Consider the following 26415-nt stretch of genomic DNA (forward strand, 5'->3'; position numbering starts at 1 on the left):
CCAAAAATAGCTCACTTGTCAGAGCGGCATGCTGACTGGGGCCACGGAAATTCCGTGAGCGAAGGAACGGGTCAGAGAACTGTCTTTGGGTCTCGAGAGCTTCACCGTCACAGTTATCTCAAGTTCACACCCATCCCCTGGAGGTGAGTAGATGGCACTCGTCTTTTTTATTTGTAACTCCGGCTTAGCATTGATTAACATTTCCATCTTTGCAGGCCCATTACCAGAGACCTAATAGTAGATGGTGGTTTGGGCCCAAGAGATCAATATTAGGTCAGATCTCAGCTCCCTGATTTACTTGCTTTCTTCCTGGTGACTTTATCTGAGTTCAAGGTGTTAAGACCCCAGCTTGCCCAGACTTCATTTGTGACAAGTAGGCCAACTTAATTTCAGCGGGGCCCCGAGGAGCCATGTGAGATGTCCCAGGTGAGAATGAAGGTCAGTAAAGGAGACACTCATGGTCAGCGCAGGCAGGGGAGCGCCCAGGGGGTCTCACTCCTGCCAGGTCCTTCCCTTTCAGTCTCTGTTGGCATCATTATGATGCCCTGAGGAGTCGGGGGCACGTGGGAATGGTGGTAAGGTGGAGAGGGGGTGTGGATTAACAAGGAGTGGTTGGGAAGAACTGAGTAACTGCAGACTACGTGACTCTGGGTTCAGAGTTTCTGATTTAGTCTGACTGCGGCCCGGGAATCTGCATTTTAAATAGGCCCGAAAGTGACTCTGAGGCAGGGGTCAGTCGTGGATCACTGGATATGAAACACTGGGCTCAGGAGTGGAGGAAGAGAAGACGAAAAAATTGACAGGAGGGGAGGGAATTTTTTCTGAATCATCATTACCCTCCTGAGACAGTGCGGTAGCTGTTGTGTGTCCTGCAGACATTGCTTACCTGGGCCTGCATCTCCAGGTAATGAGCAGGGGGCGGGTAGGGAGTGGGGCTAGGGAAAGTGCAAAAGATTCCTTCCGGCCAGAGAGGAAAGCCCACCCACCAGCACACTCCGTGGAGCTCGTCATCACCTCTCCTAAGTGCTGCTCTGGCATCGGTGCTCCGGGCCCCTTCAGTGCTGCTCCTTCAAGATGTGTCCCTCTCTCACCCACCTCCACCCTGGGATAGCCAAGGAATCCTTCTATGAGCTGGAGTCAGAGGAGATGGAGGTGTCCTGAGCCCAGGCTTCTCCAAGCCTGTGAGTAAAGAGAAGTTTGTCTGGAGGGGCCCTATTTCCTGCCTCCATAGCAACCCCCTGGAACAGTAAGGGTGTGCAGTGGGCTTTAATTAAACTGGTCCAGTCACATGTGGCCTAGTGAGAGCCCGGCCAGCTGTGGTGTGTCTGGCTTCTGATGCCTGGTCTGTTGGTGGGTCACGCTGGGCAGACAGGTGCTGGGGGCAGGTGGCCCTCGTACAGCTTCAGAACCAAGCCTGTGTCCAACTGGAACCCCTGACCTCTTGGGTTTTCTCTGTATGTTCTTCATGCCTTTACCACCGCGTGGCCCAGAGTGACGGAGAGGCCACGTGTGTGCACCATGCAATGCAGCAGACGCCGAGGATCAAGGGCAAGGGCCAGGCACTGTCCTCTGTCCTCGGTGCTGGTGGTACAGAGAGGCAGGAAGTTTTCTTGCCAACAGGCTTGGCTTAGCCCTTGAGGCTTTCAGTGACAGGGCCTTGAGGAGGAAGGTACATCTACAGAAACTGCCTGGGACCCAGCTGGCCCCCAGCATCACGCAGCCACCTGGAAGAGAACAGGGCACCCATGGCTGATGGGTTCCAGGCTGGTTTCTCAGGATGGATGTGACAGTGGGAAGAGAGATGGGGATGGGGGCTGTGGTTCTGAGACGGGTATGTGCTTCCCTCCAGGGCCTGTGAGAAATGATCCACCAGGATGGGGAGAGAACACTGAAGCTCTTAAGATACTGGCTGTTAATGCCCTTGTGTGTGTGTGTGTGTGTGTGTGTGTGTGTGTGTTAGTCGCTCAGTTGTGTCTGGCTCTTGGCGACTGCATGAACAGTTTGCCCACTAGGCTCCTCTGTCCATGAAATTCTCCAGGCAGAGATACTGGAGTAGATTGCCTTTCCCTTCTCCAGGGGATCTTCCCAACCCAGGGATCGAACCTGGGTCTCCTGCATTGCAGGCAGATTCTTTATCATTTATGGTACTTTTAAAGAGAAGAAAATGTTGATCCAATAGTAAACTGTTTGCAGTTTATGAATGAATGAGTGAATGTCAGAGATATGTGCCTGATTATTTCTCCTGTATTGCTTTTGGATGTACATTATGAAATAAATTCGTGACCATTGGTCCAGATTGTCAGTAGAGTGCTTGAAGCTCTCGTCCCTAGAGTCTAGGTTGGATGGGGAGTGAAGCCAAACCACAAGAGAGCTGAGAGAATGAGGGGAAATGGACAGAATGGGGGTGGAAGGTGGAGGACACCACTCGTGGGATGATACTAAGTTATTCCAAAGTCAGATTTGTAACCAGGGGAGGAAGGGAATGAAGCAGGGAGGGTAGTGGTGGTCCATGTGGATATGGAAGTGCCATGTTGATGGGAGACTCTAGGATAGAAAAGAAGGTGGTAAGCCACCAAGATGCCAGTGGGAGGTTTGGGGGCAGTAGTGGGCTTCCCTGATAGCTCAGTTGGTAAAGAATCCACCTGCAATGCAGGAGACCCTGGTTCGATTCCTGGACTGGGAAGATCTGCTGGAGAAGGGATAGGCTATCCACTCCACTATTCTTGGGCTTCCCTTGTGGTTCAGCTGGTAAAGAATCTGCCTGCAATGTGGGAGACCTGGGTTTGATCCCTGGCTTGGGAAGATCTCCTGGAGAAGGGAAAGGCTACCCACTCCAGTATTCTTGGCCTGGAGAATTCCATGGACTGTGTAGTGCATGGGGTTACAAGGAATCGGACACAACTGAGCGACTTTCACTCACTCACAGTGGGGGAACAGGTGGTGTGAGGAGGGAAGGAGGGATTTACATGAAGGTGGAAGAGCAGTGTTGTCTCCAAGGGGTCAAGAGGGCACAGATCCTCCCTCCCCATCCCCGGGAGTCTGGGAGCAGTGGAGTGGGATGGTGAGTTCATGGCTGAGAGAACCAGACTCTAAAGGAAACAGGAAGAGAAAGGAGTGCTCCCCCCACTAAAGTCAAGCGAGGGTTTCTCACCATGGAACAGAAGTTTCAGAGGGTGCAATAGGAGTAGGTGTTGGTGGAGCAAATGAGACAGGCTGGAGGTGAGTCTGTGGGGAAAGAGGGCACACTGCCCACACTCAGGGCTCACCCCTCCGCACCACGGGTGTGCTGATTTCAAATGCTCTGTTGGGTGGGCTGTGGAATAAATTTTGTAAGCATAGCTGGCATTTTTTTTAAGAAGAACATACAAATGTCTTTTCATTCAAAAACACAAAATATGTAATCTGTGGGTGTGCACTATGACAGCCATAAACCATCATGCACTTTGTCAACTGATACCCCTAACTGAAACCTATAACCTTTTCTTTGCTCTTTTTTTTTCAAGTGATTTCTCTGAAGTTACTGGTGAGAAACACAGCTCTGAGCTTCCTGTAACAGTTCATTAATAGTGATAGTGCACTCTTTCAGGAATGAGAACATGCCACTTCCACACCACCTCCACCCACTCTGGCCACACAGGGTCCTCCCCCTCTTCGGTATCTTTGCTACAGCTTCCTCTGTTTCACACAGCAGGAGCAGCCATGAGGCAGCTCTCAGTACCTTAGTAGGACCTGTGATGCCTTTTTTTTTTTTACCCTAGGCATATCTCAAGCAGAGCATCACAACCAGCTTCTGAATGGCTTTGTTGAATGTTTTCAGCTGTCAAAATTCCTTCTAACTGTTACTTTGGGCAAGGTTATGTTATTGCAGACATTTTGAATATTTAACAAAAATAATTTTTATAGCAGTTTTTTAAAAAATTCTATTGGATTTGGTGATTCCAAAACTGGAATATGCTGAACCCAAGCCAAACCACCTCCTAGAAAGATGCCTTCTTCAAAAGCAGCTGGGCAGCACTGAATGCATCTGAAACTCTTCTCTTTCATTCCACCCCACATGTTCCACCAACCTTCAGCATAGCTATTGCATCTGATTGTTTTATAGTATGTTCACTCAGTTCTTCCTCTTCGTACCCAATGACAGCAACCTTTCTTGATTATGATTTTCAATTTGTGACCGATCACCTTTTCCTTTCAAGAGCAGAGACTCATCTTTGACCTCAATGACTTCTCCTTTTCTGAGGCTGAACATCTTCAGGATTTAGGGTCAACTCCTCCTCTCTAAACACCTGCAAAAGCATTTCAAAATGAGTCAGTTCCAGGGCTTAGTTTTCCTTTATTATACCAAATTTATTCATAATACATTATGCAGGTGTTTTGATGAGAATCCAGAAACATCTTGAGACACCATATTTCTCTGAAATGTGAGAATTTAAAACCATTGCTGTTCCAGGACAAGTCTTGTGAATAGAGCTTTTTATTGCATTCATTTGCATTATTGTGTTTCCTCCTCAGAAGTCTTGTCAATTAACAACAGCTTGATCTTGCAGTTAAGATAGCAGAACCCAGAGAAAATTCACCCCAAGTCACACACTTGCAAGATGGTGGAGCCAGGACTAGACCCAGTGTTCTCTCTGTTAGATCATTCTGCCTTTTCAAAATTAAGGACAGATCAGACAATAAGCTTATTCCTGATCGGGCATGTAACAGGTTCGAGCTGGAGGGGACCCTTCTCTATACCTATATCAACTCCACCTTCCTAGATATTCAGTAGATGTATCTAATTAGGAAAAATGCAAATTATTTGACTGTGTACCTATAAATATTATCCCTGGAAAGAAAAGGAACATTTGGTAAATGTGGGGAAAAAAAATGGGGAAAATTTGCATGTTATCCTTGTGTAGGGGCCATGTTAATCTTCTCTGTATTGTTCCAGTTTTAGTAACATGCTGCCAAACAATCTCCAGGCTCTTTTAAAACGAACATACTATAAGAGAAAATACTAGAGTATATCACATATAGTAAAGATAACTATTGTTTTGTGAGATTTTGTGTTAGTTGGGCATATCTGTAGATACTGTAGGTGATGATGTAAAATGTATTCCATACTGTGTGGATTGTGCCTAACGAATGTTGAAAAGTCACGGGTACGGCAGAAAGATCATTAGAAAGTGGCTTCAGTGACTTGATTCCTGTCATTACTCTGCCAATAACCGCCTGCCTGAGCATGGCCAAGAAACTTACACCCTCAGGGCTTCCACTTCCTTATCTTCAAAATGAGCAGGTCCAACCGACATGTTTTTGAGATTCCCTTCCTCTAAGATTGTATCATTCTGGCAATTCTTTCATGGTACCAGCAAGACACAAAAGCCTTCCGTGGGTGGTGGGCGATGGCTGGAGCAGGAAGTTGACACGAGCCAGGTGCAGTCCCCCGACTTGGCCCACGGCAGCTACTGCCCTGGTGCTCACTATTGCCGCTTGTCGTCTTTGCTGGTAGCACCCAGACCTGCTGCTGCTGCAAGGGTGTGAATGATCACCACGGCCGAATCCAAGTTGGAGCCTGTGGGCAGCCGTGGAGGCGAGGGCTGCCAAACACACACACCTGGTACCTTGGCACTGCTGGGCGCTCTGACGCTGATCTTGATGACAAGCCTGGTAAACATTCCAAGGCGGGGGCAAAGAAAATACAGCGTAAATAGAACAAGTTGAAACTGAGGAGCCATTTTCCCTTTACAGCTGACATGGAGTAACAGAGACCTTCCTTAAAAAAGAAGAAGGAAGGGGAGCAATTTTAGAAAATATGTAGTGAAAAATGCTTAGTTCGATTGCTTTTCTGGTGTAAACGAGTACTTCATTTTGTGTAAAGAACAGGGACCTGTTACCACTTTTTACTCATTTGATGCATAAGATGCAAAGTTTATTTCATGGTGGAGAATGACTCAAGAGATTGTTTGCTTTCTGTTAATAGAGAAGACATCTTTGATACTGGCACACAGGATCCGTACACACACACACACAGGAGGGCTGATAAATACATTAAAGGCATAAATTATTTAATGGTCCTGTGACAACATGCACTGCAACAAGAAATGAGATGCATCAGTGTGATAGGCATGCATATATAGGAATTAAGGGAGTATTTTTTTTTTTTTTTTTTGCTCAGGTAGCAACATGCCAGAAAACACTCTGCCTTTGAAGAACAAAAGTACAAAGATGCTCTGACAACTGAAGGTTATAGTTCTGCACCGCTGCTTATCATGCGCTGCATTTGGAAATAGGGCCTGGAGTAGACAGTCACCTTCCCTAGCCTATTTCTTTAGCACTGTCCCATTGAGCGTCACCTGCTGGGTAAGACTTAACAAGATGTGTCTGTTGGCCTGCACAAGACCTGCCTGACTTGAGCCCTGTGTGTCAGGAAGCAGATCAAAAGTGGGCTTTGTGATGGTCGAACCATGTGTACTTTTAAAGAAATAAATGAATAATTTAACTCATTTTAGTATTTGCAGAGGGCACTGAGCTGACAGTTCTGGGGCCCAAGGCCTGAGTGCTGCCCAGGTGCATCATGGGTATGAACATGGAAATGACCCGGTCCAGCCCCACAGATGCACCTCTTACAGTCATGCTGTCACTCCGGCTAGACTGAGGAGAAAAGGCATCCTAGTGCTTGGTCCCAGCATGATCCTGGCTCTGCAGGAGGCACTGCTGGACGGGGTGGGGAGGAGATGTGCTTGCTGGACTCTGCTTTTATTTTTTTATTGTATTTAAAAAGTTATTTTTTAATTTGACTGTGCTGGGTCTTTGTGGGCTTCCCAGCTGTCTCAGTGGTAAAAGAAGCCACCTGCTAATGTAGGAGACGGGGGTTTGATCTCTGGGTGGGGAAGATCCCCTGGAGAAGGAAGTGGCAACCCATTCCAGTATTCTCACCAGGAAAATCCCAGAAACAGGTGAGCCTGGTGGGCCACAGTCCGTGGAATCACAGAGTTGGATACAACTGAGGGACTAACACTTTCACTTTCACTTTTATTGTTACCAGGTGGCTGACTCAAAGCTCCTACTTTCTGTTGAGAGATACAGGATAATATTAAAACAGAATAATTGCTTCCAAGGGTTATTTACATCACTGTGTGCATCACTTTTGGGCTTCCCTGGTGACTTAGCTCGTAAAGAATCCACGTGCAATGCAGAAGACCCTGCTTCTATTCCTGGGTCAGGAAAATCCCTTGGAGAAGGGATAGGCCGCCCTCTCCAGTATTCTTGGGCTTCCTTGGTGGCTCAGACGCTAAGGAATCTGCCTGCAATGTGGGAGACCTGGGTTTGATCCCTGGGTTGGGAAGATCCCCTGGAAAAGGAAATGGCTACCTACTCCAGTATTCTTGCCTGGACAATCCCATGGACAGAGAAGCCTGGTCTGTCACAGTCCATGGGGTCACACAGAGTCAGACAAAGTGAGTGACTAAGAACACACACTGAGTCTTTGTTGCTCTGCGTGGGCTCTTTGTTGCTGCCCATAGGGTTCTCTAGTTGTGGTTTGTGGGCTTAGTTGCCCTAAGGCGTGTGGGATCTTAGTTCCCTGACCAGGGATTGAACCTGCGTCCCCTGCAGTGGAAGGCAGATTCTTTACCACTGGCCCACCAGGGAAGTCCTCAGTTCAGTTCAGTTCAGTCGCTTAGTCGTGTCCGACTCTTTGCGACTCCATGGACTGCAGCACGCCAGGCCTCCCTGTCCATTACCAACTCCTGGAGTTTACTCAGACTCATATCCATTGAGTTGGTGATGCCATCCAACCATCTCTGTTGTCCGCTTCTCTTCCCACCTTCAATCTTTCCCGGCATCAGGGTCTTTTCAAATGAGTCAGTTCTTTGCATCAGGTGGCCAAAGTATTGGAGTTTCAGCTTCAGCATCAGTCCTTCCAATGAATATTCATGAATGATCTCCTTTAGGATGAACTGGTTGGATCTCCTTGCAGTCCAAGGAACTCTCAAGAGTCTTCTCCAACACCGCAGTTCAAAAGCATTAATTCTTCAGCACTCAGCTTTCTTTATAGTCCAACTCTCACATCCATACATGACTTTTGGAAAAACCATAGCCTTGACTAGACGGACCTTTGTTGGCAAAGTAATATCTCTGCTTTTTAATATGCTGCCTAGGTTGGTCATAACTTTTCTTCCAAGGAGTAAGTGTCTTTTAATTTTATGGCTGCAGTCCCCATCTGCAGTGATTTTGGAACCCCCCAAATAAAGTCTGACACTGTTTCCACTGTCTCCCCATCTATTTTCCATGAGGTGGATGGGACCAGATGCCATGATCTTAGTTTTCTGAATATTGAGTTTTAAGCCAACTTTTTGACTTTCCTCTTTAAACATCAAATGGCTCTTTAGTTCTTCTTCGCTTTCTGCCATAAGGGTGGTGTCATCTGCCTTTCTGAGGTTATTGATATTTCTCAATATCAATCTTGATTCCAGCTTGTGTTTCATCCAGCCCAGTGTTTCTCATGATGTACTCTGCATAGAAGTTAAATCAGCAGGGTAACAATATACAGCCTTGACGTACTCCTTTTCCTATTTGAAACCAGTCTGTTGTTCCATGTCCAGTTCTAACTGTTGCTTCCTGACCTGCATACAGGTTTCTCAAGAGGCAGGTCAGGTGGTCTGGTAGGCCCATCTCTTTCAGAATTTTCCACAGTTTGTTGTGATCCACACAGTCAAAACCTTTAGCATAGTTCATAAAGCAGAAATAGATGTTTTTCTGGAACTCTCTTGCTTTTTTGATGATTCAACAGATGTTGGCATTTGATCTCTGGTTCCTCTGCCTTTTCTAAAACCAACTTGAACATCTGGAAGTTCACGGTTCACGGAGTGTTAAAGCCTGACTTGGAGAATTTTGAGCATTATTTTACTAGCATGTGAGATGAGTGCAATTGTGCGGTAGTTTGAATATTCTTTGGCATTGTCTTTCTTTGGTATTGGAATGAAAACTGACCTTTTCCAGTCCAGTGGCCGCTGCTGAGTTTTCCAAATTTGCTAGCATATTAAGTGCAGCACTTTCACAGCATCATCTTTCAGGATTTGAAATAACTCAACTGAAATACCATCACATCCACTAGGTTTGTTCATAGTGATGCTTCCTAAGGCCCAGTTGACTTCGCATTCCAGGATATCTGGCTCTTGGTGAGTGATCACACCGTGATTATCTGAGTCGTGAAGAACTTTTTTGTATAGTTCTTCTGTGTATTCTTGCCACCTCTTCTTAATATCTTCTGCTTCTGTTAGATCCATACCATTTCTGTCCTTTATTGTGCCCTAGACACTTCTTTTGTATGGGTGACTGGGAGGTTTAAGAAATGAATACCTTTCTGGTCATGAGCCACCACAACTGGAATTGAAGGCATGAGTCTAACATGGGATGCGGGTGTAGCAACCTCTTCAGTGACTATGTCTCCTTCCAAATGACAAAGACAAACAGAAGAATCCAGAACCAACACAAAAATACCTCCAAAGTCCTAATGACAGGAAAAAGAAAATGTCTGGCCCATGCTCACCACGTGGCTGTTATTTCCGTCTGTGGGCTGGGCCAGGGAGACACTTCCCGTTCGGTTGTCCCTGAGCATGGCCATCTGACTGGAAGTTTTGTGAGCCGGCGTGGGGATGGCTATATTTGGCCTCTGGAATGGAAGTTACTGAGATAGCGCAGCTTTGGATCATAGGGTTTGAGCCCCTGCCAAAGGGAGGGAAAGTCACTTACCCAGCTGAGCAAGCCGGTGGGAAAGCCCACCTGACCTGTTTGGCAGGGTCATGGGGAGGTCTGCAGGGGAACACTCCACACTGGTGCTGGGGGAGCTCACCTCAGCCCCATGGGCCTGCTGTCCCTGGCTGATCCGGCCAGGAGGGCTGGCATGGGCTTGGCTAACAGCACCCGCAAAGCGGGATTTGATTCTGGCTGCCTGTTCTGCTTCACTTAGCTCGCGGCAGTCTAGGCTGCCTCTTGGTATTGTATTCATGTAAGTTTCTCTCTTGTTTACTAGTTATTTATTCACATGGCCTGTGTTTGCAACTAGGCTCCCCAGTGGCTCAGTGGTAAAGAATGAATCTACCTGCAATGCAGGAAACCTGGGTTTGATTCCTGGGTTAGGAAGATGCCCTGGAGAAGGGCATGGCAACCCACTCCAGTATTCTTGCCTGGAGAATCCCATGAACAGAGGAGCCTGGTGAGCTACAGTCTATGGGGTCACAAAGGGTCAGACACGACAGAAGCGACGACTTAGGACACAGCGCACACCCATGTTTGCTACAAGATCATGAGTGCTTTGTTTTTACCTTTATGACCCACATAGCTTCCACACGCAAGGATGTTTTAAATATCAAACATGTGCTAGGTTGTCCTCCCCTTTTATGCTTTGGGTTATGTATATATAAAATAAATTATTAAATCTTCAGCTGTGTTATAAAAAAGAATGACACTCGAGTCATGATAGAAAAACAAGATTATTGTTTATGAATATACCACTAAAATATGCATTTTGTAAGGCTCATTGATTTATTTCCAATTGGAGAAACCACTTAGATATACAAAATGGTTCATTTGATATTCATTATACCTCCTTAGCTGCTTTTATTAGAAGTGCCCATGGTGCCAATGGCAAGGTTGATGTTTTCAGGGCTTGAATCAATGCCTGAAACTCATCAATTCTTATAGGCAGTTTTGGTTTAAGGTATTTTGATGATTTTATGAAATGTTTTACCCTATTAAAGAGCCATAACTTAAACTGTGATGCAGGGCAGGCACACAGTAGATGATAAATGGCTTTGTGTAAGAGATTTCAAATTTGTCAAATCTGCATTAAATAACTATATTTGAAATCAGTTAGAAGGTTGGGTGAATTCTCCAGGTGAAAATGACATTTGTTTTATGGATCCCTCCAAAACAATTCCCCCAGAGTTTTCACTTGAATAAATCACATTCGAGTTCAGTGCTCCAGAAAAAGCTTGCATTGTAAAGTTGTATTAGCTGCTTCTCTGTTTCCTCTTTGTAGGGAAAAGCGCTCGATTTCTTCATTTGTAAAGGAAGTGGGACTAGATAACCTGGAGTGAGAATCTTTATATCCTCTCATTCATTCATTCATCCCATGGGCTTCCCAGGTGGTGCCAGTGGTAAAGAACCTGCCTGCCAATGTGGGTTTGATCTTTGAGTTGGGAGGTTCCCCTGGAGGAGGGCATGGCAACCCACTCCAGTATTCTTGCCTAGAGAATACCAAGGATAGAGGAGCCTGGTGGGCTATGGTCCGTGGGGTCACAAAGAATCAGACACGACTGAAGTGACTGAGCATGCATGCAAAGAAACAGCAACATACAAAACTGAGATCTTGTTCTTGTGGGGATGACATCCTAGAAGGAGAAAGACAATAGACAAATAAGATAATTTCATGGATTTATAAGTGCCCTGAGGTGGTAAAGGAGAGGATTGTGATGTTAAGTTGGGCAGGTGCCCCCAGCCTCTCTGAGAAAGGGTCATTTCAGCCAAGAAGAAACCAGGTGAGTGACCCTTCAGAGTGGAGCCTTTCAGGAGGAGGGGCCCGCCAGGGCTGTGGGGTGGCAGTGCAGTAGCATGCTCCAGGAAGAGAAGGGCCCAAATCTTCTCCCTTTGGCTGCTCTGGGTCTTTGCTGTGATGAGTGGGCTCTCCAGTTGCGCCACTCGAGCTCAGCTGCCCCATAGCCTGTGGGACCTGAACTCCCTGACCGGTAGTCGAACCCATACCTCCTGCATTGAAAGGTGGGTTCTTAACCACTGTACCACCAGGGAAGTCCCCGAGGGTTTCCTTGTGGGTCTTCTTCCCCATCTCTAGAACTGTTAGCACTTTGCCGCACAGAAATGAATGTGGCCCAAGGGGTTGTGGAAAGTGTCCAGAAGGGAGGCAAACAGGAGGGTGGCAGGCCCTGGGGTTGGGTGTGGGCTGCCATGTCAGGGTGCACCAGGGGGCACTCTGCCACGGTGATGAACATCCCTGCGTCTCAGGGGCTTAACCAAGCATAACCTGCCCGTGTCACAGTCTGCGGAGGGTCTGACGGCTCCCATCTGAACAGGGAGGCGGATTCTTGCCATCTCGTGTCTCCACCATCTTAAAGTCCTTTCTTTTTCATCTCATGAGTTGGGAGCGGAGAGTGAGTGAAAGACTGAAATGAATCTTTTAGGGACCAGGGCTGCACTGGCTGCCTGTCTAGAACCCAGGTCCAGGACTCTAGTTCGACTGGAAGGGAGGCTGGAAAACAGTCTTCCTGTGTGCTGAGTGAGGAGTAGATGATCTGGAGAACATCAAGCCAATCTCAGCCACAGAGAGAGAGAAGAAAGAGAGGGGGGGAAGAGAGCGAACCCTCCTCCCCTCATACAGAGAGAAGAGGAAGAGAGCAGACTTTCCTCTCCTCCCTGTTTTCTTGAAGACCTGCATGGCACGTGTCTTCCAGGCCCTCTTGGCCTGGAATGCTGATTAAGGGGTGGGGATATGGAGGGAATGTCCTCACAGTGTGACTTCTTACCATCCCACCAGACAATACACAAAGAAGAAAGGAGGAGGAGTCATAATCTTAACCGTGGAAGTGAGGTCGCCTGTATGAACCCCCTGGTTTAGACTAAGTCATTTTGTTGCTTGTTAAGAGTGTGGAGGAGAAGCCAGGTTTGATGCTACAGTAGTACTCCTATTACCCCATGTTAATCCAATTCTGCTGCTTTCATCTCACCATCTACTCCAGCCAGGCCCAAGTTCTTGAGACTTCCCACCCTACAGAGAACAGAATCCATCCCCTGTATTCTCACTATTCTGCTCCTGCACTGCAAAGCCTACTAGGCCTTCTTATCTTTATGGAACCTTCCCTGCCTTCTTAGCCCTCAATGGAGTGCAATCACGAAGAGGCCAGATGTCTCTTCCATTCAACCTTCAAATCTTCTCTGATGAGTCCTTATTAACCCATCCTTTAGAGACACCCCATAGCTTCCTGGATCACCTCCAACAATTAGAATAGCTTCAATTTTGAAGGAGTTCAGAATCCACCTGCAATGCAGTCTGCCTCATATCTGCCTGGTAGCTCAGCTGGTAGAGAATCCACCTGCAATGCAGGAGACCCTGGGTTGATTCCTGGATCAGGAAGGTCCCCTGGAGAAGGGATAGACTATCCACTCCACTATTCTTGGACTTCCTTGGTGGCTCAGATGGTAAAGAATCCTCCTGTAATGTGGGAGACCTGGGTTCGTTCCCTGGGTTGGGAAGATACCCTGGAGGGGAGGGCATGGCAACCGACTCTAGTATTCTTCCTGGAGAATCCCCGTGGACAGAGGACCTCTCTGGGCTATAGTCCACGGAGTCGCAAAGAGTTGGACATGACTGAGCAACTAAGCCCATAGTGATTTTGAAGATGAGGTTTATTTCCAAGTATTAAAAGTCCAGGCTAGTCTAATGTATCATAATACTTTAGAAGGAAAGAAGGTGAAGTCGCTCAGTTGTGTCCAACTCTTTGCAACCCCGTGGACTGTAGAATACAAGGCTCCTCCTCCGTCCATGGGATTTTCCAGGCAAGGGTACCGGAGTGGGTTGCCATTTCTTTCTCCAGAGGATCTTCCCAACCTAGGGATCAAACCTGGGTCTCAAACTTTGCAGGCAGACGCTTTACCGTCTGAGCCACCAGGGAAGCCTGGTATAATATAGGCTTATCTCCAAATCCAAGTCACTTATCCAAGTGTAAGCTCAGAGATGTGCGGTTGGGAGGGAGGGGTTGATGTGTAATGTTATTCTTCCTCAACCTCACTTTCCTCTGCCTGTTCCAAGGTCCAGGTTGGTGTTGATGAGATTAGAGGAAGAGGGACGAAATAAAACACACACCACAAGATTCCTGGCTAATGTTGAGAAGTCACACATTGCCTTCCTTTCTGGAAAGAACCACGGTCAGTTATTTCATGGGGCACAGTTTAAAAAGAACCTCCTCTCACTTATCACATAAACTTCACAGCCCCGCATTCTTACTATTCTCTAGCCACTCGGGCCTTCTTTCTACTTAATGTTGTCATGTTCCTTTCTGCCTCTGAGCCTTTGCAGTTTTACTCCCTTCACCTGGAGTCCAGTCTCCCTTGCCCCTTGTCTAGGTAACTGCTAGTCATCTTTCAAATCTCAGCTCAAGCATCAGTTCTTTAGAGACGCTTAATTTGAACTCTCAGCCCAGGGCAGGCCCCAACTGTATACTCGCACAACCTCTGTAATGAAGACATTGATTGTGTAAACAGTTATTTAACATCTGTTTTCCCCACTTGAATGTAGACTTCAAGAGGGCTCGATAAATCAGTACTTGTAGAAAGAATAAATGCGTTTTCCCAATAAGCTCATGAACACTTTGATGTGCTAAACAGATAGTAGTAGTGTTAGTCATTCAGTCGTGTCTGACTGTTTGTGATCCCATGGACTGTGGCCCACCAGGCTCCTCTGTCCATGGGATTCTCCAGGCAGGAATATTGGAGTGGATTGCCATTCCCTTCTCCAGAGGGTCTTTCCAACCCAGGGATTGAACCCGGGTCAGTAGGCACTCAATAAATATCTGTGGAACTGACTTGAAATTGATGGCAGGAGCTATGCCTATTAGTCTCTGGGCTCACTGTATGACTTAGCACATAGTAGTGTTTCACTTAATTCAGTCTGTTACCTAAGTGTTTTGAACAACCTCCCCAGTCTTGACCAAATAATGGAGAACTGACTGAAATGCAGTTTTGACCTATGCGTTATGGATATTCTTCATTGTCGGCAGCTTTTTGAGCCAAATCAGGCTTCTCAGTGGCTGACTTCATATTGTGTGGTCCAGGAGGAACATGCTCTAGAAAGGGGACATTGTTAATGTGACCCTAGGTCTAAAGAATGACAAGGTCTAGTAATGTGTCCCTCTGCTCCCTTTAGTACACTCCCTCTTATCAGTGCAATTGATCCAATTCTTGGTTCCCCAAGCAAGGTCTACCATATGTGCCTCCAACCTGGCTTGCATGAAGACTTCTTTTATTAGTCACAATTAGTTGCAGGTGCGAAGACTGAGGGCACAACTAACTGTATCTGGAATCACCCCCTCACATATGAAATTAAACACTTGCACACTCAGAATTAGGTTCAAGTGGCTAATTGCACCCGGAAGTAGGTAATTGCAGGTGCAATTAACTGCAAGTGCAATTTTTCACCTGAGACTAATTGCTCCCAAAGTAAGGAGATAGGGAATGGAAATTCAGCCCTGAATGAATGTGTGGTTATTGCAACCACCTGTGATTTTAATACCCCTCCCTCTTGCAACTTAGAGTGTGGTGGCCTCCCTTTGGTTTTTATGAACAGTTAGGTTGCTTAACTCCTTCTATATAGTCATTTCACAGCATTCTCTTTTCCAGTTGGGTCTTCTTTCCCTTGCCAAGACCATCTTACATTGAGAGTCTGCCAAGTCAGAGATCTGGAATCCCTGGCTATTTAAAAGACGTATGTTCCTCCACTGATATATGTGTGCATGCTCAGTCGCTTCAGTCATGTCCAACTCTGCGACCCTATGGACTGTAGGCTGCCAGCCTCCTCTGTCCATGGGATTCTCCAGGCAAGAATACTGGATTGGGTGGCTGTACCCTCCTCCAGGGGATCTTCCTGAGCTGAGGATTGAACCTATGTCTCCTGTATTGTCAGGCAGATTCTTTACTCACTGAGCCACCTGGGAAGGCCCCTTCACTGTTCATCTATACCTAAACCCCTCAGAATACAGTATAAGAAATAGTAGATAACTTGGAAAGTTAGTGGGTGGTAACTTCCAGTTAGTTCTTGAACACTTCCCTGAAGATTGCCATTTGAACATGAAATGGAAAGTTCTCCTCCCCAGTGTCTCCCAGGAGGAGAGAGATCCTCTATCAAACTACCCATAAAACTGTCTTCACTAGCAGGTTCAACCTGACATGCACTTCCCTCCATGCTTTCCTCCTGTGTTGGAATCCAACCAGGAAAATAGAAACCACCATAGGTTTGGTGTGTTTTTTTTTAATGATTATAAAATTAAAGCATTGGAAAATTCAATGAACTTTAAATTAAATACAGTAAAACTAACCAAGGCAACCAAATTGTTAATACTCTCCAGAAAGTCTTTTGATTATATAAACATTATTTAGGCAAGAAGTTGATCGCCATAGTTGTTTTAACAGAGAATTTAATAAAAGGAATTAATTAAACTGGTATTTGCTAGCGAAGTTGCTCAGTTGTGTTCAACTCTTTGTGACCCCATGGACTGTAGCCTGCAAGATTCCTCTCTCCCTGGGATTTTCCAGGCAAGAATACTGGAGTGGGTTGCCGTTTCCTTCTCCAGGGGATCTTCCCGACCCAGGGATTGAACGTGGGTCTCCCACACTATAGGCAGACTCTTTACCATCTGAGCTACCAGGGAAGGTGCTAAACTGGTATTAGCAGACTGAAAGGGCAAAAAAAAGAACCCTGAGGCATCTCAGAGTTAACTGCAGGAGGCAACTATCACCCTGAGGGCTAGGGAAATAGAGGCAAGAGGCTGGGTTTGTGAGCACGAGGAGCTTGGAGATGGGGTCCTCTAGAGCTGGCGCACACGCCTCTGGGAGGGGTGCCACCTGGCTCGCTTGGTACCTCAGTGGCTTGGAGGCAGGGTCACAGAGAACTGGGACCCAAAACTCTGAGGAGAGGGCACCGTCCAGCTGCTTCTGGTGCTTCAGAGAGAAACCCTGCAGAAGGGGACCCAGAGCTCCGAGGAGGACTGCCACCCAGCTGGTACCGCCCTGTGGACAACCGGTGAAGCACAGCGGTGCGCGTTCACGAGGGGAAGATGCCTTCAGGATGTGCCATGGACCCTGGGGCTTGTGTGGCTTGGATCAAACTAGGGTGTAACGTCTTGATATAAGAGGGGAAAGTGACAGCGGCAGAAAAGGATTTCTGAAGAAGGCATGGAGGAGAGGAATGTGAGCCGTCTTCTTCGTCTTCATTCTGGAGGCTGTGGGATTTTAGCATAGTGGGCCCTACTGACCTCAGGGGCTCATCTTCCAGTTGTTTATCTTTTTGCCTTTTCATACTGTTCATGAGGTTCTCAAGGCAAGAATGCTGAAGTGCTTTGCCATTGCCTTGTCCAGTGGACCAGTTTTTGTCAGAGTGCTCCACCACGACCCATCCATCTTGGGTGGCCCTGTATGACACAGTTCGTAGTTTCATTGAGCCACACAAGGCTGTGATCCATGTGATCATTTTGGTCAGCTTTCTGTGATGATCCAGCATTTTCCTTTGCCTGGTTTTATTTTATTATGAAGAAATTGTGTGTGTAGGTGACAGAGACACAGAGAAAGGGAAAGAGGGAATATTACTCTCACAATGCATGCATGCCAGTGGTGGTCCTAAGATTCTGGTCTCAGTAGGTGTCCACAGCCAGCCTTGCCAAGGGATCTTTCCTCGCTGCTCCCCTGACTGATCAACATCCTCTGTCCTTCTTGCTGGGAGAGCTCAGGGGGGCCTGAAGCCTGTCTCCTGACCTACCCAGAGTGCTGACTGCTCTGCCTCCCTGCTTAGTCAGTCCAAGGCAGGATAGGATCCTGCTCGCTAAGCTGGAGGCAGCCTCAGCTGAATGCCAATCAGATGGGGCGGTGACCCCCTTGAACTCCCTCTGGCCGCGGAATCTGCCCTTGTTCAGTTGCTGTGGTATGTAGCGACAAAGCCTGGCGCGGAAGCAGAGAGACTACAGCCAGAGGGGAGTGGAGGGGGGCAGTGGCCTTGGACTGGCCCTGGGCACCTGCCCAGCCAGTCTCGCGCTCCAAGGCTGGGCTTGGGCAGTGAGGTCCAGGGTGCTCGGTGCTGCTGCAGGAAGGCGGTGTGTACTCGCTGGCTCAGAGCCAGCTCCTGGTGGACAGATAGGTTGTTTCAGCCCAGCACTTTCATTTGGCAAGGGGAGCAAATGTTCCTTTGCCCTTATCACCCTGGTTGGTAGCAACTTAAGCCTCTCCAGAGGGGACATAAATATTAAAGTTGGGTCACCTGCTCATAGTTTGGACTCAGAAAAAATTCTTTTCTCCCTAGTAAAAGAATAAAACCACATGGAAGAAATGCTGGAATTAGAGGGAAAAAAACAAGAGCTTAAAAAAATCTGACTAAGCTACAGTAGTCACTAATATCACATAAAGATGTTTTTCCCCATCCCTTCCTGTGGAAATAGTTTGTTCAGCCATTCATTCCTTCCATGAGTTTTAGTTTGGCATCTACTATTACTGGCACCTGGAGATAGGACCCTGAACAGGACAGATAAAAATCCTAGCCACTGCAGGAGCTTACATTCTTGGGGAAGAAGTTCTAATATCTTGCACATATAATTTCTTATCCAGATTTCACTTGTCAGTCTGTCTCATGAGCACTTCCCCGGTCACTGCCTCATCTTCATACCCACTATTCTGAAAACTATTAACACTTACTTTTCCAGGTGAATGAATCAGAGTTTATTTAACCATTTCACTCTTGTCACGTACGAGCTCTGTTTCCCATTTCCCCAGGATTAAATACTGCTGTGAGAAGTATACTTGTTGTACTTAGGGGCTTCCCAGGTGGCTCAGAGGTAAAGAATCCACCTGCCAATGCAGGAGATGCGGGTTCAATCCCTGGTCGGGAAGATCCCCTGGAGAAGGAAATGGCAACCCACTCCAGATTCTTGCCTGGAGAATCCCACAGACATGGGAGCTTGGTGGGTTACAGTCCATGGGGTCGCAGAAGAGTTGGACACAGCTTAGCAGTGAAACAACAGCAAAAGTGAAGAATACTTACGTAACTGGCTTGAAAAATTTTTTTTCCTTTACTTTGGTCACTTTCCTCTTTGGCTCTGTCTTTCACAGTATCAGGCAGGACTCCTGGTGACAAACAACAGGGCTCATAGCTGGTTAGGTTAAAGAGGAAAGGAACCTACTGGAAGGTTATCCATCTAGTCATCTACAGGATTGGCATAAGGGTGGAGCCCTAAGCTCCGAAAAGCAGCAGGAATGTGGGGCTGGGACAGCAGAAGTACATGCCAGGTCCACCTCCCCGGGAACAGTGTTCGTAAACCTTGCAGCATCCTCTCCCCCTGGACAAGCCTCAGGGCCTCCTCCCAGCTCCACCAACATGGGGAGGAATCTTCATGCTCCTTGAACCTTTGTCTCACACCCTCCTTCAAGATTCCAGGTTTAGAGCCAGCCAAGATTTGGCCTTACTGGGAGGATCTCTGCCTGCCTCGCTGTTTCTAGGGAGTCAGGGCAGGGAATAGCTCTCCTTCCTCATCTGTCCTGGAGAAGATGGGTTTCTACCCCACCCCTGCAGACAGGGAAAGCGGTGGTTCTGGATAGGAGAAAGGAAAAGTATTCTCTACAAGCACATTCTTTTACTTATTATATGTAGAGGGGTGGAGAGGTTGGGGCAGAGGTAACAGCACCATTCAATTCTGTCTGCCAGTGGAGGGCACAAACACTGCTCAGTGAGGCTGGGTTGGGACCCAGGGGTGTTAGGTACTACCATTGGCCCTGGCATACTCGGCATTCAGAAGATGTAGGTGAGATTCACCCTGATGAGCTTTACTTTATAGATACGGAAACTGAGGCTTGGTAAGGATCTGTGAGTTATCTCGGATCACACAGTTAGGAAACCTAAGCCAGCCAGACCTGAGCATAGGTCTTCTAAAAACCCTGTGGGTTAAAGGTGACTTGACCTGTACTACTTCCCAGCGCTGGGCTGGTGGCTGGTATGAGGGGTGCCTGGAGCAATCCAAGTAAAGGCCCTTTCAACAAAGGGGCCTTTGTAAAAGTCTGTCTTTGTTTAGCCATCAGGCTGTTCCCTGGAGTAATTAAGGCCTGTAGTCCTTAGATATAAGGCTGGCTGACACTACTTGACAGTAATACAGCAATCTGACCTTGGGTGCAACACTGTGTTTTAAATGCATGAGTCAGGTCAGCCCTACTCCCAAATACCCGGGTACGAGCCACGTGACTGGATGGCCCTGCCTCTCCTGCCTTGGCTGGACGGTACCCATTGGTCCTAAGGAAGGAGGTGTAGTGGCATTCTCCTGAGCAGTGCCAGACAACAAGGCTGGCACACAGCCCCTACTGCTGGGGCTGTGTCTTTAAGACCTGCAGTTGGACATCTGGCCTGCTGCTGCCTGGACGAGAAAGGTCCCAGCCTTGAGGGTCCTTGAGTACCAGATCATGCCCATCTGCATCTTTTCTGCCAGTGCCCCGTGCCCTCCTGGGGTGGTGAGTAGATGCTCTCTTCTTTGCTTGGGGACACAGTCTCCCCTTGTTTCCCACAGGTTCTCTGGAGCCACTGTTAAAATCAACTTGTGTTTTCTTTTTTCCTCCAAGACTGTACCTTTACGTTAAAGGTCCCTCATCTAGAGGAGGAAAGACAAGCTTGACTCTCCTTGCAACCAGGAAATTAGGCTTTCATCGGACCTGTACCACTGGGGACTGTGAGGGTCAGCAGACAGAAATGGGGTCTCTGCCTTCAAAGCACTTTTGATGTCTCTCTGGGTGGGTACTGCCTGGAGGGGAAGAGCAGCGAGAAGGCTCTTTTGTTAATGATAGGGCCCCGGTCTGGCCTTTCCTCTCCAAGCCCCCAACACACCGCCGTGCAGCTCACCTGCCCAGCCAATGGCAGACTCTCAGGGTTTCGGTGGAAGTGGACTTCTGGCAATGGTAGAGTTAGCATCTTCGGATTCTACTACCTGTGTAAGCTCTCCAAGACTCATGACACAAAGGGATTTCCAACTGTGCTGAGACACACACTTCCCCCACATGAGTGGTGGGTGACTCACTTCACTACTGAGAACCAGCATCAGGGTTTCAGCAGCGCTTGGGGCTCTCGGTTCCTCTTCCCCAAGGGCAATCTGTGAGGGGATCTTTCTGCTTCGGTGACTTTGAAGAATTCAGGGAGTCATGAGGGTCTCTCTGGGGGACTGAGTCCCGGGGAATGTGTGCTGAAGGCTGTGTGTCTCAGGCTCACCGTTCACCAGTTGCCCTCACCTCTCCTTGAGCCCTCAGGCTCGGGGTGAGGCTCCTTCAGGCTCAGCCCCTGCCCACCTTGGGCTCATGGCACTGGTGTGGGCAGTGGGAACTGTCCTCTTGCTGGTGCCCATGGTTCAGGGCTGCAGGGTCTGCTGAGAATTTAAAACCAATAATAAAATCGACTGTAAGTCAGTCTGCTTTTTATTATCCCCATGCCAGCAATTCTAAACAATGTCAGTGATAAAATGCTTTTATCCCCCCCCCAGATTTTTGTTGGTCCACATTCTAAACAATTACTGTGGTGATTGGTGAATTTTAACTACACACACACACACACACACACACACACACACACACGCTTCAAATTAGCATATTTTATTGCTTATCCTTTAATAAATATTACATCCCACATGAAAGTTAATTAGGAGGACTCCCAGTAAGAACAGTTCTGATGGATCAAGCTGACTTCAGGCACAGTTTGCATCTTTAGCTCTCCTGGTGCTAAGTACCCCTGTATTTAAACAGTAGGTAAATGATGACAGCATAGTGATTGCAAAGTCAAGAAACAAAACCTGAGTTAAATCAACTTTCTTCCCTATGACCACTTGGTGTTATCATGTTTAAACTTTCAGCAAGTGCAAATTTCAGTCCATATATAAAGTGTTTGACTAAATTTAATTGTATCTTTACAATTAAAATCTATTCTTTTAAGTGACTGTTTTAAAAGGAACAAATGAGCAGTAAGAATAATAATTACAGATTATTCCAAGATTATCATTGAAAATAACTTTGTCACATAGAAGAGGGTGTTAAAAAAAAACCTACTTTGGTTGTGAGACATGCTAGGTCCACAACGTCTGTGCTGATTCAGATAACAGAAATCAGAACCTGGCTGAAACAGGAAGGGCTTGTTAATCAGGCTTTAAGTGGCCTGCAAACCCTGTGAAGAACTAGATGAGCAGTATCTAGTCAGAGCTCCCAGAAGCACCTCCAGCTCAAAGAATTACTGTGACTGGGGAAGGCTGTGGGCCCACCTGTCCACTGCAGAGTCCACTGCCTCTGCCATAGTGGAGGCCAGCCAAGCAAAAGCCTCATGCCCTGTCTACAGGGGCTGTAGACTTAGGTCTTGCAGCAGTGCATCCACTTGGCAGAATCTGATCCCGTCTGAACCCCTGCTTGCAGAGGAGGATGGAAGACATGGTTGTTTCTCAGGATTTGCAGTGTAGGATGGTCCCCTGGAGAAGCTTGGGACGGAGGTTGAGCTAGCCAGTGCCCGGCATCCTCCCCAGTGACCCAGCTGGGTGTCCCTGCCACCTTCCTCTGGTCGGGAAGGACTGATGCTGAAGCTCCAATACTTTGGCCACCTGATGCAAAGAACTGACTCAGTAGAAAAGACCCTGATGCTGGGAAAGATTGCAAGCAGGAGGAGAAGGGGACAACAGAGGACGAGATGGTTGGATGGCATCACTGCCTTGATGGACGTGAGTTTGGGCAAGCTCAGGAGTTGGTAATGGACAGGGAAGCCTGGTGTGCTGCAGTCCTTGGGGTCGCAAAGCGGGACACAACTGAGGGACTGAACTCAACTGAAGGACTGCTCCTGTTTGCCGGCCAGGTTCTGGTCCATGCTGGCTTCTGGGTGAATGGCTGACTCGGGTATCAAGCATTTCCCATGCAGCCATTCTGGGTTGTGCCACCCCTCCTCTGCCTCACAGGGATCTTCTCTGCGTGGGGTCTATGTCGAGGCAGTCCTAGCGGGACATTGTGAGTGTTCTCTCCAAGTCTCCACATCAGCTTAGTAATGTCTGTCAGGTAAGAGAGGCTCGGAACACCCACACCTCTCCATGATACCACCCCTAAATCCCACCCCTTAAATGCATACTTTTTCTTTCCCCCTAATTCATTTGGCTGTGCTGAGTCTTCGTTGCTGTGTGCGGGCTTTCTCTAGTTGGGGCCAGTGGGGGCTACTCCTTGCAGTGTGAGGGCTTCTGTGTGAGGCGGCGTCTCTTGTCGCAGAGCATGGGCTCTAGAGCACAGGCTCAGTAATCGTGGCACACGGACTTAGTTGCCCTGCAGCACGTGGGATCTTCCCAAACTTTAGGGATGGAACCTGTGTCTCCGTGTTGGCAGGGAAACTCCCAACCCTAGGCTCCCAGGGAAGTCCGGTACTTGTGTTTTTATCGTTCTTCTTTTATAATAACTTTCAGGCATTTTTCTCAATTTGCGGATCACATGAGACTCTTGTCCTCAAGTTCTCATTATCATTCTCATAACATTAAAAAAAAAACAACTCTAATTTGCATCTTTACTTGGGCCCCAAAGCCTTCTGGGGACAGTGGGTAGTTGTGAGTGACCTTGGGACTGGGGAGCAGGCCCCGGAGGCTGACAGTGCAGACAGCAGCTGAGGCCCAGTCTTGCAGCCCAGTGTCCGCCCTGCAGCCCAGGAGGCAGGGCCCGCCCAGCAGTCACAAGCATCAAGTGAGCTCTGCTCACAAGCCTGGAGAGAAGAGTGCAGCGCCTGCAAGGGAGAGGCTGGGATTCTCTCCGTTGCAGCCTCTTGGTCTCTTGATCACTGTGTGATGTCGACAAGGACCTCTCCAGGGAGGGATGTTCCTTCTGATGATGGCAGCTCTTACTCCTGCTCCAGTGGGAGTGCAGAAGGAGTGGCCCAGAGGGAAGCAGGAAGCAGGATGGGTGGCATGAGGGTGTTGCCTTCTGGATGGTCTCTGGAGATAGCGCCTGAGACACACAGATGGTCAGTGTGGCAGCCTGGCTCCCTGCCCTGCCTTCGCCCCCCGGCCACCACCAGGACCCTCAGAAGTGTGCCTGCAGTCCTGACCCCAGTATGTATAGAGTGCGACTGGGGAAACGAGGGGGCTGCAGTGTCTGCTGCCTTCCCTACTCAAGGGACCCACTCAGGTTCACATCACTCCCCACAAGCCATTCCTTTTTCTGCCCTGTATCTTCCCAGTGGCCTGAACCCCACTTTACTTCAAATAGTGGGGACAGAGTTTGACCCATTACCATCTCTACTGAATACAGGAGGTCTTGTTTCTCATTTCTTATTTTTTATATTTTACTTTATTTTTTAAAATAAAAATTGTGTATAGTTAAGGTATACAATAGGTTTCCCAGGAGGCGCTAGTGGTAAAGAACCCGATTGCCAATGCAGGAGACGCAAGAGACACTCTTTTGATCCCTGGGTCAGGAAGATCCCTTGGAGGAGGGCATGGCAACCCACTCTAATATTCTTGCCAGGAGAATCACAGGGACAGAAGAACCTGGTGGGCTATGGTCCATAGGGTCACAAAGAGTTGAACATGGCTGAAGCAACTCGGTACATACTCACAAGGTATACAGTATGTTGATTTGATATGTACAGACACAGAGAAATGATTACTGTAGTCATATGGGACATGGATTTTTCCCCAGAATCCTTGTTTTCTTCAAAGCAGGGTCTCCCAGTGTCCTGTAAGAAAAGGACTTGGCACAAGTTCAGTTTTATGTATATAAAATATGCATGTTCAATTTATGTACATATGTATTTGTATACATGCATAACGCATACACAATTTATTGTTAATATTTCTTTCTTCCTGGTTCACATTTACCAGAATGACAAGGCATCTTGGTGATGCCCCAACCAACTAGGAAGTGATTCCAAAGGAGGACGTGGTCAAGATTAGGCTCTTCTCCAACAATATGGCTAATTCTAACCAGCACATTAAGATTCTGAAGTTAAGAGCACATTGTGAAATGTGAATCGATGTGACATTGTCAGACAAAATGACCTGTGGGCTTGGGAGTTTGACGCTCATAGGAGGCCGAAGTGTGCGTCTTAATCTTGATTTCCTTTGGGAATATCTGCTCCATTGTGTTCCTGACTCTGATGATGTTCTCATGCAATCAAAATAGCTCTAGTCTCTTGGGCTGGACAGTTCTTTCTCTTTCTTTTTGTAAACACAGGGCAAATTGTTGTTTTGCTTGATTTTTTGAGCAGCAATGACTGTTTGGTTTTTGAACTGTCATGTCTACATGCGTGCACAAAATCCTGTCCTATTAAGAGGAAAAGGGTTGGATTTAGAGTTCTGCTAGGTGTGTAAATTATTTAATGCACAGGGACCTCAAATGTCCAATTGGAAAACCAAAGTTCAGTATTCAGAGTTCAAGCTCAAAATGGCACGAACAATCCAATAGGTAAGCACAGATTTCCTCCTTTATATCCATAATCTCAGGATATTAGGAAGCCTTTAGCCTTAAGAAAATTTCAGTTGGGATTTGTATTTAACCTCAAGCTTATCTTTTGCTTGGTTATAAATATATAGTTGGGACTGGGTAAGCTGGTAATAACAGAAGTTCTGAATTCTAAAATAGGGTTTGTCTCCCTATCTCTTCTTCCCTGTCCATATGTGATTTGGAAACTTCCCTACTGGATGCTGTCATATTGCTGTTTTTTGGGGGGATCTTGAACTGAAGCATAGTGTTTAGAGTATCCATCCATCTCCATATCTGGACTTCACTCAGGCCCTCCCTAAGCTCTCTTTCAATTTCTTTGGCTATGTACTTCAGTGAACTGCAAACAAACAGATCATTTTGCTGATGGTGATAGGGCAGTAATAGACTTTACTTCATTGCCTAGTGCCCTTCAGATATGCTTCCTCCCAAACTCCTCAGCCGAACAAATGTAGTTACTGAATTTGGTTACTGGTACACAATGAAATAATAGCTAAATAACACAGTTACGTGGTTATAATACAGTTAAATCATGCAGCAAGTTGCACACAATAGAAAATGCAGTTAGGCAGAGAGAATGAAATTAAGGGTTAGAGGTAAAAGAGAGGATGTATCTTTAGATGTGATTTGAAATGAAAAGCAGACACCCTTGGAAGGACACATAAACATGTCACCAGTTGATGCCTGAGGAAGTGACTTCTCTTGTCAACTAAGGCAAGGCTGGGTAAGAGCAGTGGGAAGGACGTGCTCAATGGGTTATATATCTTATAAGTCCTTTTCTTTCCCCTTCCATGGCAGTCATCCTCATTTAAGTCCTTATTACCTCTTTCCTTGTCTTTGCAACTGTTAAATAGCTGATCCTCTGGTTCTCTTCTGATTTATCCCTCGAAGCCTTGCCAAATCAACCCTCCTTTAACACCATACTGATTATATCATTCTTGTGTTCCAAATCCTCCAGAGCCTTGTATTACTTGCTGAAGTAGAGTAGTTACCAATTTCTTAGCTTGGTGTTCAAGGTTTTGACAGTCTTTGCTCTAGCCTACTATACAAAGTGTGTACAGCACATGGGTATCACTGGGGAACTTGTTGGAGATGCAGCATGTCAGATCCCCTTCAGGCTTATTAAATAGAAATCTGCATTTTAGCAAGATCTGCAGAACTGTGGTGTTGGAGAAGACTCTTGAG

At 47.1% G+C, this 26415-nt stretch overlaps 1 protein-coding gene and 1 pseudogene across 2 annotated transcripts in view; one reads left to right on the top strand and one right to left on the bottom strand.

Moving 5' to 3' along the window:
- LOC136146665 (uncharacterized) overlaps positions 1-26415 on the top strand; it is a 234806-nt gene that overhangs the window by 32315 nt on the left and 176076 nt on the right. The window lies entirely within an intron of this gene.
- On the bottom strand, positions 4864-4959 carry LOC136146776 (U6 spliceosomal RNA; annotated as a pseudogene).

The sequence above is a fragment of the Muntiacus reevesi genome, chromosome 14, assembly GCF_963930625.1.
Source record: "Muntiacus reevesi chromosome 14, mMunRee1.1, whole genome shotgun sequence".
Classification (NCBI taxonomy): domain Eukaryota; kingdom Metazoa; phylum Chordata; class Mammalia; order Artiodactyla; family Cervidae; genus Muntiacus; species Muntiacus reevesi.